Source organism: Microtus pennsylvanicus, chromosome 5 (genome assembly GCF_037038515.1).
Source record: "Microtus pennsylvanicus isolate mMicPen1 chromosome 5, mMicPen1.hap1, whole genome shotgun sequence".
NCBI classification, from domain to species: Eukaryota; Metazoa; Chordata; class Mammalia; order Rodentia; family Cricetidae; genus Microtus; species Microtus pennsylvanicus.
The window spans coordinates 108,764,191-108,783,482 of NC_134583.1; positions in this window are offsets into that span (position 1 = coordinate 108,764,191).

Consider the following 19,292-nt stretch of genomic DNA (forward strand, 5'->3'; position numbering starts at 1 on the left):
CCCTCAGATTTTAAAATCCCCCACCTTGGTTCATAATAAACATGATAGGTTGGAAATAGGTGTTTATTTCATTTTCTTTCCAAAGTCATTTATCAAATGACATGTTCGATGATAACATTTATATTTTTAAAAGCCAAAGTTAAATACAATTTTAAAACTCAGAGGTAACCAGCAAAACATAAAGCAAAAAGAGATGAAAGCAGTTGGCTCTGGGGAGTGAGGACTTGAAGAAGCGAAGACATGGGACAGGGGAATTTGTGGTTGGTATTTCGGGGGATATTTTGTTTCTTCTTGTTGTTTTAAGCATCGGAGAGCAATTTAACTACAAAAGAATATTGCTTTGATAAAAAATGAAGTTAAATTCAAAAAGAATATTCAGTATTCCAAAAGAATGAATAAAATTCAAAGGGGTCTGGGATATTTCTTTCAAAGCAGTGAGATCCAGAAGGCAGAGAATAAATACAGACACGGAAGAGCCGGAGACTGCACTCAGCCTTTCTGCTTCAACAGTTAGAGAACTTGACATTCAGGGACGGAAAGACACACAACATCAATGCATCTTGTACTCAGCTGCAAAGAAAGAGCTCAGGAAAATATGAAGAGCAGAGCTTTTACAGGCTTCATTTTCTAATAAGAATCCAATAAGATTAGAAATGAATGATATATGAAGGGGGCGCTGGAAATTTCAAAATTCTTCTTCTCTCTTGGTGCAGCCTGGCTTTCAGCAGCTCTTTCCCCCTGGGGATCCGATACATAAAAAGCTTCATTTGACAGTCAAAGCTGGGCAATGACTTTGGTGTTCTAGCCAGTGACTGTCCTGCCCCTGCAGCACTGAAGCTCATTGATTAAAAGGATAAGGAGCCATATGGCATCTTGATCTAAAGAGAATAAAAAATACATTAAATAATCCCTAAAATATCATATCCATTATGCATAAGGGCGGCCATTGCTTTACATGTGCAGTCACAAGATGCCAATGCGTTGATGGAAGGATGCAGAATTGCCTGTCTCTGCTCTGCCTCTCTGCCCATCCTTGGTCAGCTCCTCTGGAGTAAGCATGAAGGCAGCATGCTTTGCTAACAAAAGGGGTTTCCTGGCATAGTTGAAAAGGTCTTTAAAGCATACGGATCCCTTCTCATAGCTAGATACCTAGTACAACGCGTGTTCCTGGTCCCAACTTCAGACCAGCTGGATCAGAATAACTAGGGGATGGGAACATGGTGTGTATGCAAATCACATACCAAGTGAAGCGTGAGTATCCATGCTTCCCGATGGACGTTTGTGTGCTTGTGTGATCTTACACATCCGCTACCCGAGTCATCTCTCAGATGATACTGACCACCTGAGAATCAAGTAAAGGAATCACCTCTGTGGTAGGTTTTTGGTGTGTGTTTTGGTGCATTTACAGCTTAGTCCTAATGAAAGTCTTGAGACTAACTACCTGGCAAGCTGGAAACATGGCCATTTGTGGCGTTTGCCTTTAATCTCATTTCAGCGTGTCTCATGGGCCATTCTCGTAGCAGGAACTGCTGGTGGAGTCTTCACCACTTGTACCATGTCCCGTCTCACCTCAGCTGCTCAAGGGTCAGAAGGCTCTCCACAGAGGATGCACTCCAAAATAAAGAAAAATGTTCCCAAATCTTTTATCATTCACCTTGAGATAGTCTAGAGTACTGAAAAAAATAAAAAGACAAATAAACAAGAAATAAAACAAAACACAAAGCTGGACACGATGGCACACACCTTTAATCCCAGTGCTGAGGAGGCAGAGGCAGGCAAATCTCTGAGTTTGGGGCCGGTCTGTTCTACAGAGGAAGTTCCAGATATCTAGGGCTACACAGTGAGGCCTTGTCTCAAAGCAACAGCAACAATAAAAGAAATTCTAGAGTTCTGAAGTGTCTCAGGCGAATGAGCCTGAATGCATATGTTAGGTGCAGCCACACTAACCCAAGCAGCCGTCAACATAAGCCTAAGTACCTGGGCCAATGCTGGGTGCCTCTGTGTACGCAAAAGAAAGCAATGCTGGCTGAAGAACACAGGAATACGTTAGAGCACGGGAGTAGGTTAGAGAGCTCTGTGGTGTCACGTGGGAACTATGGTCAGAGCAATATATTACAGTCCCCCAAGCATACTAAGAACACATTGTAATGGTCTTCCTACAGAGCTTAGACCTCTGGGAGGCAAGACCTGTAAACTAAGCAGTTTAACTGTTCCACAATTTATGTACTTTTAAACATGTGCTTCACACACTAAATACAATTTTGTCTGTCAATTTAAAACACTTCTTTAGTTTAAAAACAAATAAGCAGAATTTCAGGGATCTGGAACCGTGGCTCAGCAGTTAAGAGTGCTGTCTGCTCTTCCAGGGGACCTGGGTTTGAGGTCTAGCACCCACATAGTGACACAAACCATCCGTATAACTCCAGTCCCAGGAGAAGTGGTGCCCTCTTCTGGCCTCTATGGGTACTGTATGCATGTGGTGCACCATCCATACAAAGGTAAAGCATCCACCCATGCACATCCCACTGTGATGTTCTTCTGTCCACAGGCTCAGATCCAATGACGTAGTGGACCATGGCTCAAACCTCTGGAGCCATGAGCTGAAATAAAGCTTCCTCTTAAGGGTACTTGGCCACAGTGACAGAAAACTAATACAAATTGAAAGTGACTTCTTTCTTACCGTAGCAGAGTTCAAAAGTAGCCCATCTAGGGCTATTCCGGTGCCTTCAAAATGTCATCAAGGACGAAGGTTCTTTGTCTTCATGGTCATAATCCAAGATGACTGCCAGCATCTCTAGCGTTTTCCTCCATTCCACACCGCTAAACAGTGCAGGAAAGGAGAGTGGCTCCCTAAGGGTCAGAACCTCGTTTCTAATAAAGGGTTAAGTGACTAGTGTCAAGCCTGGGAAAGAGGGTTTTAGCATATGCTACTAGCAGAATTTAGATCCAGGTCTTCAAGATCAAATGGAGAACAAGGATCGTTGTGAAACACTGAGAAATGATTGATAAGATAAGGGTGGGGACATATTTCAAACTTTGTCTGAAAAGGAAAATGGAGAAGCCACCGTGAAGTGCCAGAATGGAAGAAACAAACCACCCATTACGGGGACAGAATGCGACATCACAGAAGCCTCATGTGTTAGTTACAACCTTAGATTTACCTGGAAGGCAGGGGCACTGGAGTCCATATTCTTTCTCTTGGACCTGTATTGGCAAGAATGGGTGCTCTACCCCAGAAGCTACAAGGATAGCCCTGGTGCTCAAGAGAAACCACAAGGACAGCCCAGTGTTCTAGAGAATGGGGGGAGATGGGGATCATGAGACGCAGTGGGGCAGCTTAGCCTAAACTGGGGGTCAGGCAGCAAACCATACTACCCCAGAGATGTGCAGTTCATTGTAGCATCAGATCAAGTGTTTACTAGAGTAATAAGTGGACCAGGCCACTGCAGATTTCCAGTATGGTAGAAGCCAATGAGGACCCAGAGCCCCTTATAGAGCCCTGTGAAAACGGGAGACTTCCTGCCTTCATCCATCACCATGTGACCATACTGCTATATCCTCCCAGAACTCATGTGCCACCCTGGAGAACACAGGACACGCAAGAGATGTGGAGAACTAGGCAGGTTCAAATCAAAAGATTGAAAATTAAACCTAAGGCAGCCGTTTACATGAGGCCAAGTTTACTGGATCTGACTTAAAGTTTTGGTTTTTCATCCTACCTGTAAATGAATGTAACTACTGATGAAAACCAAATGCGTTAATAGAAATTTCTTTACATTATGTTTTATTTACTTGAGTCCAGTGTAAGTTTAAAATCCTACTGTTCCATAACTCTTTGAAAGTAATATTCTTATGAATGTTCTTATTTTAGGAGTTTATCAGATTCTTTTATATGTCTGCTTGTGGTGGAGAGGAAATCAAATTCCTCTTCAAGAATTCAAATTGTTCCATGAAACCGAAGGACACCTCCTTCCATGTTGTTCTTAATTCACACAAAATACTCTTTCTTGCTCTGCCAGGAGAGTGGAAGCCCACAGTCTCACTCAGGATCACTCCGGCTTCTATATCCCTTCCCCACAATGCCGTGGTATCACAATTCAGTCTGTCTTCTATTTCCTCTTTCTGTCTCCTCTATACTTCCCCTAGTATAGGACCAGCTACACAATTTTCAAAAAGAAAAAGAGCCCTTGGTTTCAAGCTTGTTAGGAATTTCACAATAGCAACAAGAGCAGGCGTGGGGCCAGGGTGGGTCTGGAGAGCACACATAAGGCAGCTAGGCCTGCTATGACCAAGGCCTTGCAGTCATGGGTTTGCAGCTGCCTTCTCCTGGCCAATGGCAATCCTTCTTTCTGATTCTGGCTTAGACCATGAGCCTGATGCCATATACTCACAGGGACCTGACCTTCTGCCTTGCTTCCCTGTGGCAGATTAAAAACCAGAACAAAACAGACCAAAACAAAATAGTTTTAACTTCATAATAAAGATTAATCTGTATCTTTAAAAAAGACACTGCTGATTTTCTTATAATGTGAGGTGTAAGGCATTTGAGACAAGGAATAGCATAGCTTAGAATGTTTCTAAGATAGTGTCTTTGTTGCAAAAAGGAAAGAATACAAATTAGCCCTAGAGGAGATTGCGAAGTGGTTACAGTAGGACTTGGAAAGGAACCAAGAGAAATGGGAGAAATGGAAGTGCACTCACTGAAATACAAAAAGAGAGCAGCACAGGGCCACAGAGCGCAGAGTGGCAAGGAAATCAAGATAAGAGTGAGAGACGTGGAGGGTAGAGACAGGATGGAGCCATGTATTGCAGTCGGAATCCAGTACACAGAAGAGAGAAAGCGTGAGAGGTTCTCAAAACCAAAGAAAACACCTCAGATTTTCTCTTACAAAATCCATAAAAATCACACTGAGTCGTGATCAGGATAAAAGCATTTCTCAACACAGATACATTTTAGTGACAAGCGATTAGGAGTTCTTCCTGAAACACATGAAAAGAAAGCACAATAGATCCAAAAGAGAAGCCATGTTGAGATAGACAACAGACCTCCTTGGAAGCAACAAGCGCCAGGTGAAGATGGAACCTGTTCAAAGTGTTCAGGAGGAAGATAGACAGGACGGAACTTTAGCTTCAGGTAAGTCTCTGTGCAAGATTAAAGGGAGTATAAATACATTTCACTATATCTAAAGCCCAAGAGAGTTAGCTGACTCCCACCCAAAGGATTCCTATAAGAGAAGCTTCTGCAGGGCAGAATAAAAAGTCAAAATGAAAAACGGAATTCAGGAACAATAGCACTGCTCACAACAAGTAAGATGTGGGGTTAGCCTAAGTGTCTCCCTGCACGTTAGCAGATACACTGTGGAACATACATGTACAAAGGGATATTGTTTAGCCATAAAGAATGAAGTTGTCACTTGTGGAAAAATGCATGGAATGGGAGGACACTGTATGGACCAAGAGAAGGCAGATCCAGAAAGACAAGTATCAAAGTCTTGCTCGCTGTAGGTGCTACAAAAGGGTAGGCACAAGTATGGACTAGTGGCTGCTGGAATTTGGGAAGGGGATGGTGGGACAGGAGTCTGGGTTTGATAATGCAAGTTATATATATGGGCCAAAATATTAGGCAATACCATAAAGGAGCCTTTGAGATAAGAGGTGCAAAAATATGTGGTTCGTGCGACGACTTAAAACACACTCATAGTATGGTGTCTTTTGATATGTAACGATACATGAAAACAGGATTCACAAATGTGTTAAGAATACATGCTACGTTTATTCTCCATGGTCTCCAGCCAATGTGGAAGAATGGTAAATAAGGAGGATCTTGCTCGAATCTGTAATATTTCTATTTTTTTATTTAAAATAAAACCCATAGGTATAGTCTGTTTTTATATTTTACACACTTCTGTATTTTGTCTTGATTTTTAAAAATACATAATAAACCAGAATTTTGAAGAATAAATGGAAGCCTTTTACATATTTTATAAAATTATCAAAAAGTATTAGAACACATACTAAAAACAGGACAAACGCTACTTGGAATTTATCCTGATTTGACGCTGCATTCCCATTTCTCAGAGTGAGTGAGATTTCCGTGTGATCTAGATGCCTAATGATAGACATCAAATGGTGACGGTCCCTTGACATAGAGAACGTAAAATGGTACCCAAAGAACACTGCCGCTCATAGGTGGGCCACAAATGTTATGTTCGTAAGTAAGAATCCAGTGTTATCTTTCCACGGGACAACTGGAGCACAAACAAGTGTTTTTCAGAGGAAATGAACACGCAGTTTGTTTGGGGTTGGGGTATACAGAATTTGGAATTTTGAAAGAAAATAGATCTCGCAGTGCCCCTGTATTAATTGTTTGTCATCTAGCTTGCTTGAAACTCAGGGGTTGATAGCCTTTTCAAGCAATGGCATTGTGAGAGGGAGGTGACTGCAGCTAAGTGGGCCAGAGGGGCAAGGCCTGGCATCAGGAGGGTTGACTGATCCTGTGCCTTGTGCCAGGAACTACAGGAAACAATAATTTAGTGGAGAGATCACAATAAAGAATTGGTCCTAAATAGATATTTTCAGATGTTACCATGCCAAAAAATGAATATTCTTAGCTTGAAAAACCATGGAAAGGTTTGGGAAAAAATTTAAAAATTGCTGCCATTCTTGGGATCAAACCCATGGACTTGGGCCTGTGTGCGATTCCCATGCTCTACCTCAGAGCTACATCCCTAGCCCAAGGCCTTTTGAGACTAAGCACTTACTCTTGAGACTGAGATACAGAGTTCTCTTGCCCCATCAGAACTGGAGCTCAGAGTGGCTCTTTGGGTCAATGGTTTGATTAGGAGGTCCTTTAGATCTGAGCCTCAAGGATAACAGCCGCCTCCCAAGACTCGGTTTTGTCTTCTGATGCCTGACTGAACAAACAAACCTTGACCCACCACCTCTGCTTCCCTTGGGTTCTGAGGATCACCGTGTCTTGACATTCCTGTGCTAAAGCTATTGATGCAAAGGTGCTCGATTCTGTGCCTCGCCAGCCAGGCAAAACCACAACTGGGTGCAGGCGTCAGTAGCCCAGAAACTCCTCAAAGCCTTCATTGTTTGGTTGCCTGTGAAATCGCTTGCTATATGATCTGCCTTGGTGAAGACTTGGTCTTCCGACCTTCGGCGCCTTGCTTTAAAATACGAGAGGGCCATGTGGGAGTTCACCAGCAGTCAAGCCAACCGAGTCTATGGAGCCTCAGGGTTTCCAAGTGTCAGAGTTAGGTTTGTCTCTGGACTCAGCCCAGCTCAGAAATGACTAAGGCATTTCCAGAAATACTGCCGAGTGCTGGCCAAGGTCATTCTGTGTCTGGTGTGTTGCCAACAGAACTAAGGACTTCACTCTGGTTCCTTGCCCAGAAGTCTCTCTCAGCTGATCCAAAGTGAAGAGGAAAAGGCTCTGAAGACAGACCCAGCCTGCCCAGTGAACCACACAGAGAGAAAGTTCTCAACTGTTCTGCCTATGCCTTCATATGCCCTGCAAGGAGATACCTGTTCAGGATCATATGTGTGGGGCTTAGCTTGCTTTCTTTCGTTCAGTTCAGCCGCTTTAATTTCTTATTATCTCCTAGATGGTACTACAGGGACAGCCTTACTATCCAAGAGGACAATCTCAAAAAGAATATCAAAGCAGACTCTCAAGTCAGATGAGAAGCAAGGGTGCGTAAAATTACATGTTACAACTGAATGAAACTCGAAGTGCCCTCTCAGACCGCATGGCCTAAGTAAAGGCTCTTGGTTCACATTCTCGGACTAGAGCGGCCCCCCTCGTGCTGTGGGAAAGAGGACACCACACCAGTTAGCAAGCCCAAGGTCCCTATTTTGATTCACTTCTGAGTGGGTGATGAGGACTCCTCTCCTCTTTCCGTTATTGTTGTGCCCTGCAGCCCAGATGTCACGTTGCGATTGCCTATCATTGCTTTGCCGCTGCCATCTACCTCCCCGTCTCATTGACGCCATGGATTGTCCTAGATACGGGCACATGCAGGTGCGCTTGTCTTCAGTAGTCACAAGCTTTCGCTGTGGTTCTCATGATACCTCACAGACCAGACAGAAAGATCTCAGAACAGTGGACACGAGGAACCAAAGGCAGATTTGTCACCCAGACCCAAAAAGAGGAACATGGGATGTACTCACTCATATTTGGTTTCTAGCCATAAATAAAGGACATTGAGCTTATAATTCGCGATCCTAGAGAAGCTAAATAAGAAGGTGTATCCAAAGACAAACATATAGGCATCCTCCTGAATATTAACCTTCATCAGGCGATGAAAGGAGACAGAGACAGAGACCCACATTGGAGCACTGGACAGAAATCTCAAGGTCCAAATCAGGAGCAGAAGGAGAGAGAGCACGAGCAAGGAACTCAGGACTGCAAGGGGTGCACCCACACACTGAGACAATGGGGATGTTCTATCGGGAACTCACCAAGGCCAGCTGGCCTGGGTCTGAAAAAGCCTGGGGTAAAACCGGACTCGCTGAACATAGCAGACAATGAGGACTACTGAGAACTCAAGAACAATGGCAATGGGTTTTTGATCCTACTGCACGTACTGGCTTTGTGGGAGCCTAGGCAGTTTGGATGCTCACCTTACTAGACCTGGATGGAGGTGGGTGGTCCTTGGACTTCCCACAGGGAACCCTGATTGCCCTTTGGGCTGACAAGGGAGGGGGACTTGATGGGGAAGGGGGAGGGAAATGGGAGGCGGTGGAGGGGAGGAGACAGAAATCTTTAATGAATAAATGAATTTAAAAAAATAAAAAAAATCAAGCATCTCTTAAAGAAAAGAAAAAAAAAGAAAAGAAAAAAAGAAAAAATAATTGAGGTCTTTGGGCCAGTGAGGTGGCCCAGAGGGTAAAATCTCTTGCTGCCAAGACCAGCAACCTGACTTCAAGCCCCGGAAAACGCAAGGTAGAAGGAAAGAACTGACAACTGCGAGCTGTCCTCTGACTGCCACGTGCACAAAGTGGCAGGCATGCGCACAGCCCCACACCCGTGCACACAGCCATAAATAAATGCAACGAAGAAAGTTTTTAAACACACCGTCTCCTTGTTCGTGTCCCTTAATAACTGCAGATATTGGCGCCAAGAAGCTACTTACGTGCTATCTGGAACTGGCTACTCTCTTTTCAGCATGGCCTCTTCACCAGCAATGCTGTGTGTAGTCCTTGGTGCTGGATCACTGGTGATAAAGGCACTAATCAGGGATCCAGGAGAAAGACAGCGCATAAGAAATGTCCTGTACAGTGGATACATAGACAGATACATTTATTAAAACCCATTAACTAATCACTTCAGCGCTTCAGCTTTGTGCTCATCTGCAAATCATACTTTGGTAAAATTAATTAATAGAGCAATGCTTCCCTGCCCCAGCTCTGGCACTCATGTGCTTCTGGTTCTTACCGTATCAATTCAAGTCAACTGTGTTGTCTTTATAGAAAGGGGTTATATAATTATACAGAGCTCAGCAAGACGATTCAGTAAATAGGCCTCGTTTCTTTCATTTCAGCTTCTATGTTATGCCCACTGAGTATGACAGGGTCAGAGTGATTGGCACACAATTTGAGAGGAGTGGAGAGTGACTTAATGGCGTATGTGGGGGACCCAGTGTCTTTGTATTGCACCACAGCCTTTGCAGCCACACTTTGAAGAACACAATTGGTTTTCCACAGGGATCCAGACATGCAGCATGATTGAGCTCCGGGATGAGGATGATCTGGTCCCAGAGAAGTTGTATCTGGCACGAGAGATAACAGCTTTTCACATGGAGAGTGGAGAAAATGTTTCCTGGACAGTGAGGATGACTGACAGATATTAGATGGGAGGAAATTGAAGGCCTTGCCAAGTTTCGTGATAAAATGCTATTTCTCACGGTAAGGTCAAGCTGTCTCTGGTGCAGCTACTGCTCCCAGAGTACAGCGGAAGCAGCAGATTGGACAGAGTGTGGTAGAGTTTTTTGCAAAAAGTTGGTGATCAAAGGCCACTTGTTTCGTTTGTAAATGAAATTGGATGAGCATTAGAGGAAAAAAGAACTCATCAAGGGTGCATTTGCAATCTGCTGATTAACTAGAAGCTGAGAGACACAAGAAAGAATGTCCCTAAAGGTTTGATCTCAAAGCCTTTGGATACAAAATGACCATCAGTGTTTGCAGGATTACACATGCCAAAGCCAGGTTGACTCTGACTTTTCAAAGGCAGCAGTGTGCCAACAGCTGGGGGATGACACCGTTTTAAAATATTCACGAGTGTTTCAAAGGGTAGAATATAAAGTCTTGTAGTTCCCAAAGACCGAGAACCTAAAACCTAAATTCAGGATGCTCAGATCTCTCTCTATGCAGCAGGACAGAGATACAGGTTCTGTTCCGGCCCTAAGCTGGGTCTAGTAGAGGGGCAGAACCTGTTCTCTTCTGAAGGTTTGGGAGAATAACTCTGCAATGGTTTCATGTCAGCTTGACAAGGTGCCTTGGCTAAGTGTTATTCTGGCTGTGGCTGGGAGGGTGTTTCTGAATTAAAGGAACATTGGAATCAGGAGACTGTAACACTGCACTGTCGGTGGGCCCTCTCCAGGCCATGGGAATCTTCATGAAACAATATGCCAAATAATGAGTCCTGTCCTCCTCCTGGCTGACTTCAGTCTGGGATGTTGATTTTATCTTGATTTTGGACTTGGCTTTGACTTCAGACTAGAGTTCTTGCAACCAACTACACTAATTCTCAGACAAGATCTATATCCCAGGTTCTCCTGGGTTTTCAGCTTGTTGACTGACAATGGCGAGACTTCTCATCCTCCATAATCATGTGAACCAATTCCTTACAGTGTGTGTGTTTGCGTGTGTGTATGTGTGCGTGTGTGCACGTGTGCACGTGTATGTGTGTGTGTGTTTCTCTCATTGGTTCTGTTTCTCTAGATAAACTCTCAGATAATTTAGTAATTCTTCATATTAACATCAAAAACGTTGAAGAGATTGAATATGAGAATGTGCTCTGAGCACAACCTTTGCCCCAGTGATTGGACTTGTGGTGTTTTGTATTGCAGACACACTTGGATGTGGTGCACGTTGTTGGGAGACACCATTTCCACTGACCTGTTCAACACACCTCTGAAGCACCGCAAAAGCGTTTATTATTAAGTATTTTTGAAAAGGCAAACACAGCAAATGGTCACCGTTGGAAGAAGATGGAAGAACCTATGTTACATTTATGTGATGAGATACCAAGGGTATTGTGCCTTTGTTTGGGAAAACGAGACAGATTTATGTAACGTGATAAGGAAATCTGGGCAAGGTGAGGGAGACAAGGGTGGAAGAGAACAGGGTGCACAGCACGTTCCCACTTGAGTGGGTGTGTGTGTCTGTCCATGTAGAGATGTGTGTGTGCATGCCAATATTATATGTGCGCACACACAGAGAACATTCCTGGAAATTGCATGAACTACAGATGTTTGTTGAACATGGGGTCAGAGCAACAAGAAACTCTACTTTTTGTTATAAGTTCCTTTGAATATTTCCCTTTTCGTTATGGCCGAGTAGTACTTCAATCATTTAAAAAAATAAAAACTAGACGGATGTAAAATCCATGCATTTCTTCAGCAGATCCAGGTACCGGGGGATGAACTAACTCAGGTCTTCACAAAGGGCCACAGCTGTGCACACACAGCAATGCACACACATGTGACAGTCCCCACACCTCCAGCCTCCCCATCCAGCCCAGGCTCGGGAGCTGCACGGGCTTATTCCTTTCCCTGTTTCCTTTCCTGCTCTGACCTGTGGATTCACCCAAACTGCTTCCGGACCAGCTGGCTACAGGCTGTCGGAAACAGTGGCTCACTCTCAGGGGAGTGTGTTTGTTGACTCCTGGCTGGCATTTCTTCTATCTTGAAAGCAGGTTAGAATCTTTCTGGAGAACTCCTTTAGCAGCTCCTTCTTACCTTTAACCTCCTTCTAATGCTCTGTGGAGAGGGAGCTTCTGGCTGGTGACAGAAGCAAAAGACACAAGAAATGTTTCACTTTATTGAACATTTTGTAGAAAGAACTTGGGAGTACATGGTATCCATGAAATCCAACACTTGGACTTCCATTTAATTTTAGAACAAAAATGTATAAAATGGTAGAATACCTGTTTTGGCTCTTGGGAGTGCAATAAGTGGATACTGATTTCTGCTGAAGTTACTATCAGGAACATCATACTGCCCTGGTCTCCACTTTAGTAAATATTTACCATGGAAAAATAATTGTTCTTGATGTTAAATAAAAAATATCAAATATATATATACATATATATATGTACTTGGTGAATGTTAACTATATATACATATACAAACGTATATGCTAAATTACACGTGTGTATATTGTTATTCTATAGTTCTCTATATATTTATATAGTATATATTTTAAACATCTAAAGAGAATGTTAGGATTTGTAAAAGAAGCAAGTTATAAAATCAGCAGCCCACCTGTGGTCTTCACATCTCCTGATGACGTCATCATTGCCCCCTGATGTCTGTACTCCCACGGGGCTCTTGCTCTGTGCAAATTATAACGTTTGCTCCTGAGACAGAAGTAATGGAGAAAGTCAAAAAGGCAGAGTGACCAAATCATCAGCCCCACCTCTGGTTTTAGATCACTAAACATAAGACATCTCCATCTTGGCTTGTCCTCTAGTGTAAAGAGAAGCTGAGACAGAAGAGTATGCCATCGATGAGTCTGACCATTGTGAGGAAAATTTGACCCATCTCAGGCAACGTCCATTTGCATCCTCCACCCAAGCAATGCGACTGTACCGAGTTTGGAAGACATGGCTGGGTGGCCAATACAATGCCATTAATATGAAACTGATAGCATTTTCATAGTTAACTGTTAGAATGCATTGAGCCCTTCGCATTTACCATACCAGGTTATTCCTTGCCTCAACCCCATGAGGTCAATGTCATCAGTCAGGTTTTATGAATGAAATATCTGAAACTAAGAAATGCTAAGTCCTTTGCACATGGCCCCACAAGTGTTGGAATTTGAATCAATCTTTGTTTGGTTTCAAAGTCTATATTCTTAAAATTGAATTGTGTTGCGTGTTGCTGATTGACAAAGCAGTGTTCAAGGACATGTGTCTTAAAGGGTCTGCAAAAGCAGTTGATTCACGGTAGATGAAGTTGTCGAAGAATGCTCCTGAGATGGAGGAGGACCTGGCTTGGGGAGGCACAAGGCGAGGGGTTAAAGGAGCATCCAGCAGTTAGCCACTGATTGCTTTAACCTCATGTTGTCCAGATGCCTGTTTCTTAGTCTTCATGCTTCCTTTCCGTCTGACTAGGGCCTCATTTTTGCAGCCAATCAGGAACGCACGTAACATTCAGCACAATAGTTGCGGGTTATTTGGAATACCTTTCGTCCCTGTCTGAGGGTAATGCTGCTGACTGCTCCTGGCTACCCTGCCCAGGGAACTGCCCTCCCCCAGGAGAGAGCAAGTCTTGCCTCACTGTGGGCAGCTTTCAAGTGATAGCCTGTGGGTATGAGCAAACAGCGAGACCTGACCCCTTGACTCAGGAATGGACTCCCCTGGCAGAAGATCCACTTACAGAGTTCCCCAGGGGACCCCCAACTTTACAACTGTTTCATAGCTGGGCTTCTTCTGACCAAAGCTGCTCCTTGGCTCATTGTATCACCCCCCAACCCCCTGCCCCTCGCTGCTGTTCTCTTACTTCAGGAACTCAGCAAGACCGTTCTTTTTAATAAAAAATGATGGCTAACCCATTTCCCTTTCATTCTAATGTAAACAAAACAATTTGGGTTTACAAGGTTGAATCTAAGCTGTGTCCAGGGATAGAACCAGATTAGAAGCCCAAATTTCCAGCTCCCTACAATCCTTCTCTAGTAAGCAGTCCTGGTTTGACCTTGCTCTGACCTTGCACACATAATAGGAAGAGTTGGCACCAAAAGTCAGCAAAGATGAGTAACCATGCTTCCTTGGCGCAACATGATGATTTTATTACATCTTCAAACCTTCGATTTGGTTGAACATTACTAGAAAATCCGCAGCCTAATTTGAAGCGCCTTACCCAATGGTGAAAAGGGAAGGATGTTATAATGTTCGAAGATTTTTTTTTTGTTCTTTGCAAGTTTGGAATGTTATCTCTCCTCTCCCTGTCCAAAGGAAATAAAATGTGCTAGCAGTTTAACGAGAAGAATCTAGGTGGAATTCCGATGATCAACTGATACGCTCTTTTAAGCTTACAAAGCAGAAGCCAGCCAATGACGGGCTCTGTGTTTGCTTATGTGAAATCAAATCACTAACAGGGCCCATCAGGCCATCTTGCAGCCACACATCAGGAGAGACAACGAGGAGGATGCAGGGAAGCCACTGGATATCAAAGCACTCTTGCTTTTCCGAAACCAGTGGGCAGGGCAGATTCTTCACAATACGGCTTTGCTATGGATTTTTTTTCATCTTTTTTTTCCTTACTCCTTTCTTTTTTTCTTTCTTTTCTCAGCCGGAGAAGAAATGAAACTCTCATTTTTCTGCTGACTGGCTTGTGCACAACTGGCAATTATCAAAGAAATCGCTGTATCATTGATGTAGTCTGAAAACAGGAAGGCGATTTTCGTCGGAAAATGAGCCCGCTCAGCTGAAGCTCCCTTTGGGGTTGATGACCACACTCTTTCCATCTTGGCACAAGGCCAGTTTTATTAAACTCCTACAGCACCAGCTTATTTTTCAAACATTCCCAAGCAGAGCTTTTCCGATGGATTTCTCTCAGAGTCAGGTGCTCGGTCATACATTCGCTGCCAGCAGAGGGTCCCGCAGGACCTGTACCTTACCTCCTATGGGCAATGCCGGGATGGTGTTTTTGTGATCAAAAGCATTTGGAGGGCTGTGGAAGGAGATGACTCAGTTGGTAAAATGCCTGCACTGCAAACATGAAGACTTGAGTTTGAAACCCCAACAGCCACGTAAAAGCTTGGCATAGTGATGTAACCGCAGTGCTAGGGACAGGGGAGAGAGAGAAAGATGGGTGGAGCTCACTGGGCAGCCAGCCTAGCCCAACTGATGAGCTCCAGGTTCCGTGAGAGACCTTGTCTCAAACAATAAGGTGGAGAGTGATGGAGGAAGATACCAAATGTTGATGTTAGGCCTTCAGTACATAATAAGCATCTACCGTACATGCACACACACTCATGAATGTGGACACATACCCACCAACCTGACGCACAATCGTTTGGGAGCCGTTTAGTAAAGCCCACTCAAAGATGAGGGTGGGCAAAAAATGTACAGTGAGATTGGGAACCCAGCTCTTCATCGTGTGAGCTGGAAAGACAATAAATTCTGCAGACCTAGAAAGCGATCTGGTGAGTCCACTTGGAAAGGATGAGAAAGCATAAAATAAAATATAAGCAATTTGAAGGAGAAAGAAACGGAATTAGAAAAGTTGGAGGAAGGAAAAGAAAGGCTAAAGTAACAAAGAAGAGATATAGTAGTCTTGATGTCTGTGTGGGGTTCATTCCAGATTCCTCTGATGGGTACCCCCAATCCACATATGCCCATATTCCCTTAGTTTTCTCCATTCTAGGTATCCCAGAACTGGAGTTCCCCCAGCTCTGTTACAGCCTTAACAAATGGGCCTTGAGCAACATTTATCAGGGTCCTGGTTCCATTCATATGTGTGAAGTCTCACTATAAAAATATAAGAATTCTTCTGCTCAGAATACATGTATGTGCAAACATGCAACCATCCTTGATCAGCACTTAGCACTATTTGTAGCAAGTGGCCATGAAGGTTAATGAATTGAATTACAAAGATTTGCAGTTATTCTTGTTAGGGTCTAACAGTGTTCCTAGTTTTGGAGCAGCATGACAGGACTCCTAGTCCAATGATACAGAGGACCCTTCTGGAATGTTCAAACCTTGTCTTCAGCTCCTCTTTGGAAGCCTTCCTTAGTTAGCAGGCTGCATATAATCCCTACCAAGAATGACCTATTAAAAATTAAAAACACATACCACAGATAGCGAATGAGTAGCCGTGTTATAAAACCCCGCCTCGCTGGGTTAAACTTGAATAAAAGCCAAATGGAATGTTTAAATCTCTTACTTAAAAGTGGAAACGCTCGATCATTCTTATTTGATCTTAATGATACCTCTGGGTCTCCAGAAGAACTTCTACTCACTGAGACAGCAAATTACTCTGCAGTTCTCTGGTCCTGTTGCTGAAGTGAATTCTGAAAAAGTGGCCTGGACAACAACACTTTCAGTTTACACGAGCCAAGTTCTTCTTCAAGCTGTCGCGTGTAAAGATAAGGTTCAAATATTCACGTCTAATATTCACTGGCCATTTTCAAGTCTGAGCATTTCCATTATGCTGATTAAATCTCTTAAATAAATAGTGGCATTTTCAGTTAAAAAAAACTATAAGCCACCAATAAAAATAATGACGTATTTGAAATTTATGATATGTAGATAAGTGAATAAAATCAGGTTACAAAATATTAACCATAACATGTCAATAATTTCTATGTGAAATGTGCATGAGTGCTAGGAAAAATATCTCAACAATTATATCCCAACATGCTAATATTTTAATGGTGATTATTTTCTAAATATGGTACCATGCTTGTCATTTCATGTCGGTCTCCACTTCCTTATTACACTTCATTTATATTATATGTTCTTATGCTATCATCACCTGGTATGGGAAGTCCTTCTGTATATGTGTTGCTTTTATTGGTTAATAAAGAAGCTGGTTCAGCCGATGGCTTAGCAGAATATAGCCAGGCTGGAAGAGATATATAGAGAGAATAGGCAGAGTTAAAGAGAAGCCATGGAGCCGCCAGAGGAGAAAGACACAGCTGGCAGCTGGAACCTTTCCAGTAGGCCACAGACCTCGTGGTAAAATATAAAGTAATGAAAATGGGTTAATTCTAGATGTAAGCGCTAGATATATATTTAAGTGATTGGCCAAGCAGTGATTCAAATAAAATAATTTCTGAGTGATTATTTTGGGAGTCTGGGCAGCCGGGAACAAACAAACAGCTTCCTACAACAATCCCCTATTGTTTTTAAAATAAGAAAAATAAATGTAAAATGATTCTCTTTTGGAGTGTAAAGAAATGGGATATTTTTAACTTGCAGCATATTCCTTACCTTGTGAAGAGGACATCTGTTCTATTAGAGGAACTCGTACCTTGTGGGAGTTTACCCAACCCCCTCTCTGGGCAAGTATGCTCCCCACCAGCTCCTAGACAGGAATGAGGGATGAACTCCCCCCCCCCCCCGGGGTAGAGGTCGTTTCAATGAGAAGGATCCCAAGCAAATGAGAAAGGTCACATCAGACATACCCAAAGCCCTCGTGGTGCCTCTTACCACCCTGACTTATTCACACAGGTAAAAATCTGAAGTTCCAAAGCTAGCACCAAACCTTCTCCAACTTACTCCACTCCGCTGACTACCAAACACCCCCCACCACCTGAGGGGTGTGTGTGGGGGGATCGCTTCATACTTCCTTTCTAAAATCAAATGACTTAACTGAACTACCATCGTCTAAAATAAAACCCGCCTTGTTTCCACCCAGAAGAGTCCAAGAGCTGGAGTATTAGGAGCTGGTCCTACATTCATCTGTTGGAATCCACGAAACTGATTTAATTAAATGCCTTTATTTCTGACTCAGATTCTAAGGTTTCTTTTAAGTGTGCTGGGAAGGAGAGGCCAGTGGAGTATGCAGATAGGTCTAACACTAGTATAAGACTATTGGGTGCTCAGAAAACAGCAACAAAGGGGACCAAAGAAGCCAGAGAGAGCTAAATGGGGAAGGAACTTGACCAACTCCACATTTTTCTAGCCATGGGTCATATTCTCATTTTTGTATTTTGATCTCACCATGACTTAATAATAGGCCAACCCAAATAACTGTTTTAGAGCAATCTAAAAGAGAAACACTAAATTTCTTGGGCTTGTTGCCTCCTGAGGCTGAATAAATCCAGAGCATAGAGTTTAAAAGCTAAAAGTAAATAAACCATTAGTTATTTTTTTTTTAAGCATAACCTTTCGCCTTTTTTTTTTTTTTTGAGGATGGGGGAAAATCTACACCATTTCCAATAAACAGCCTGACTGGACTTTTTCCAGAGATGACCCAAAGCTTGGGTGTCATGAAGACACAGCCTCTCTGTTTCTTCCTTGTACTTGGAGAAAGAACGTTCCATTCCATGCAGTTCATGAATTTTAAAAACCATGAACCTTGCCTCACATTCCGAAAGCGCACAAACGCTCCCCTGTGCTGCTGCTGTTCAGAGGGTAAATGCTCAAGTGATCTCCATGCTGACAGCAAGAAGTCTTCTCAGGCTGCCTTTATGCTAAGCTGGCTGGAGGCTCCAGGCCCAGGCTTGTCCGGAGGGGCTGGACATATGGTTGGGTAGAGAGTGCAGGGGCTGAAGTTACCAACCACTAACTGCCACAACGGCCCTGTCCCTGGAAAACAGCCAAACTGTTAAGTCAAGTGACAAGGCCACCATGTACTCATTGGACAACCCAGTAACCATAAACCACACAGGCATGGAAGGCCACTGGCTCCCTCTAGTGGTGGAACACGATGGCTAGTCAACCGCCACGGCCTCTGAGTCCAGGGACAAAGGTTGCTCACTTCTAAGCCTGCCTTTTGGGTGGTTATCTCCATCCACATTTTCACAGCCTCTGAATTTTAATGACAAAACAGCACCATCGCTCAAATTCAGTTATCTAGTGATTTCTTTCATTGCCCTTAAAATGAGCTCCCCAAATCACCCCAAGGCTTCTGAGCCCCTGATGAACTCTCTCCTGTCTACCTCTGAGTTGCAAGGTCGGCCAGCCACCATCCGGCTGACTTCACAGTTCCTGCACATTCTTCCTTCAGGGTTTACATGGCTGACTGCTGCCTCACTTTGAAATAAATGTGATTTCTTTTCTTCACCTTCACCTTTGGCTAAATCTAAAGATTTAACTTGAACATCAGTCCCTTCCTTGATCCCCAAAACTAACATAAATAAAAAGAAGAAAAGTCGCTGGGCGGTGGTGGTGCACACCTTTAACCCCAGTGCTTGGGAGGCAAGGGCAGGTGGGTCTCTGGGGGCTCAAGGCCAGCCTGGTCTACAAAGTGAGTTCCAGACAGCCAGGGCTGTACACAGAAACCCTGTTTCATAAAGCCAAAAAATAAAAAATAAAGGAAAAAGAAAAGACAAGACTAGAAAGAAGAAAAAAAAGAGTGACATTTATTCTATATAAACATAGGCTGGCACTATTA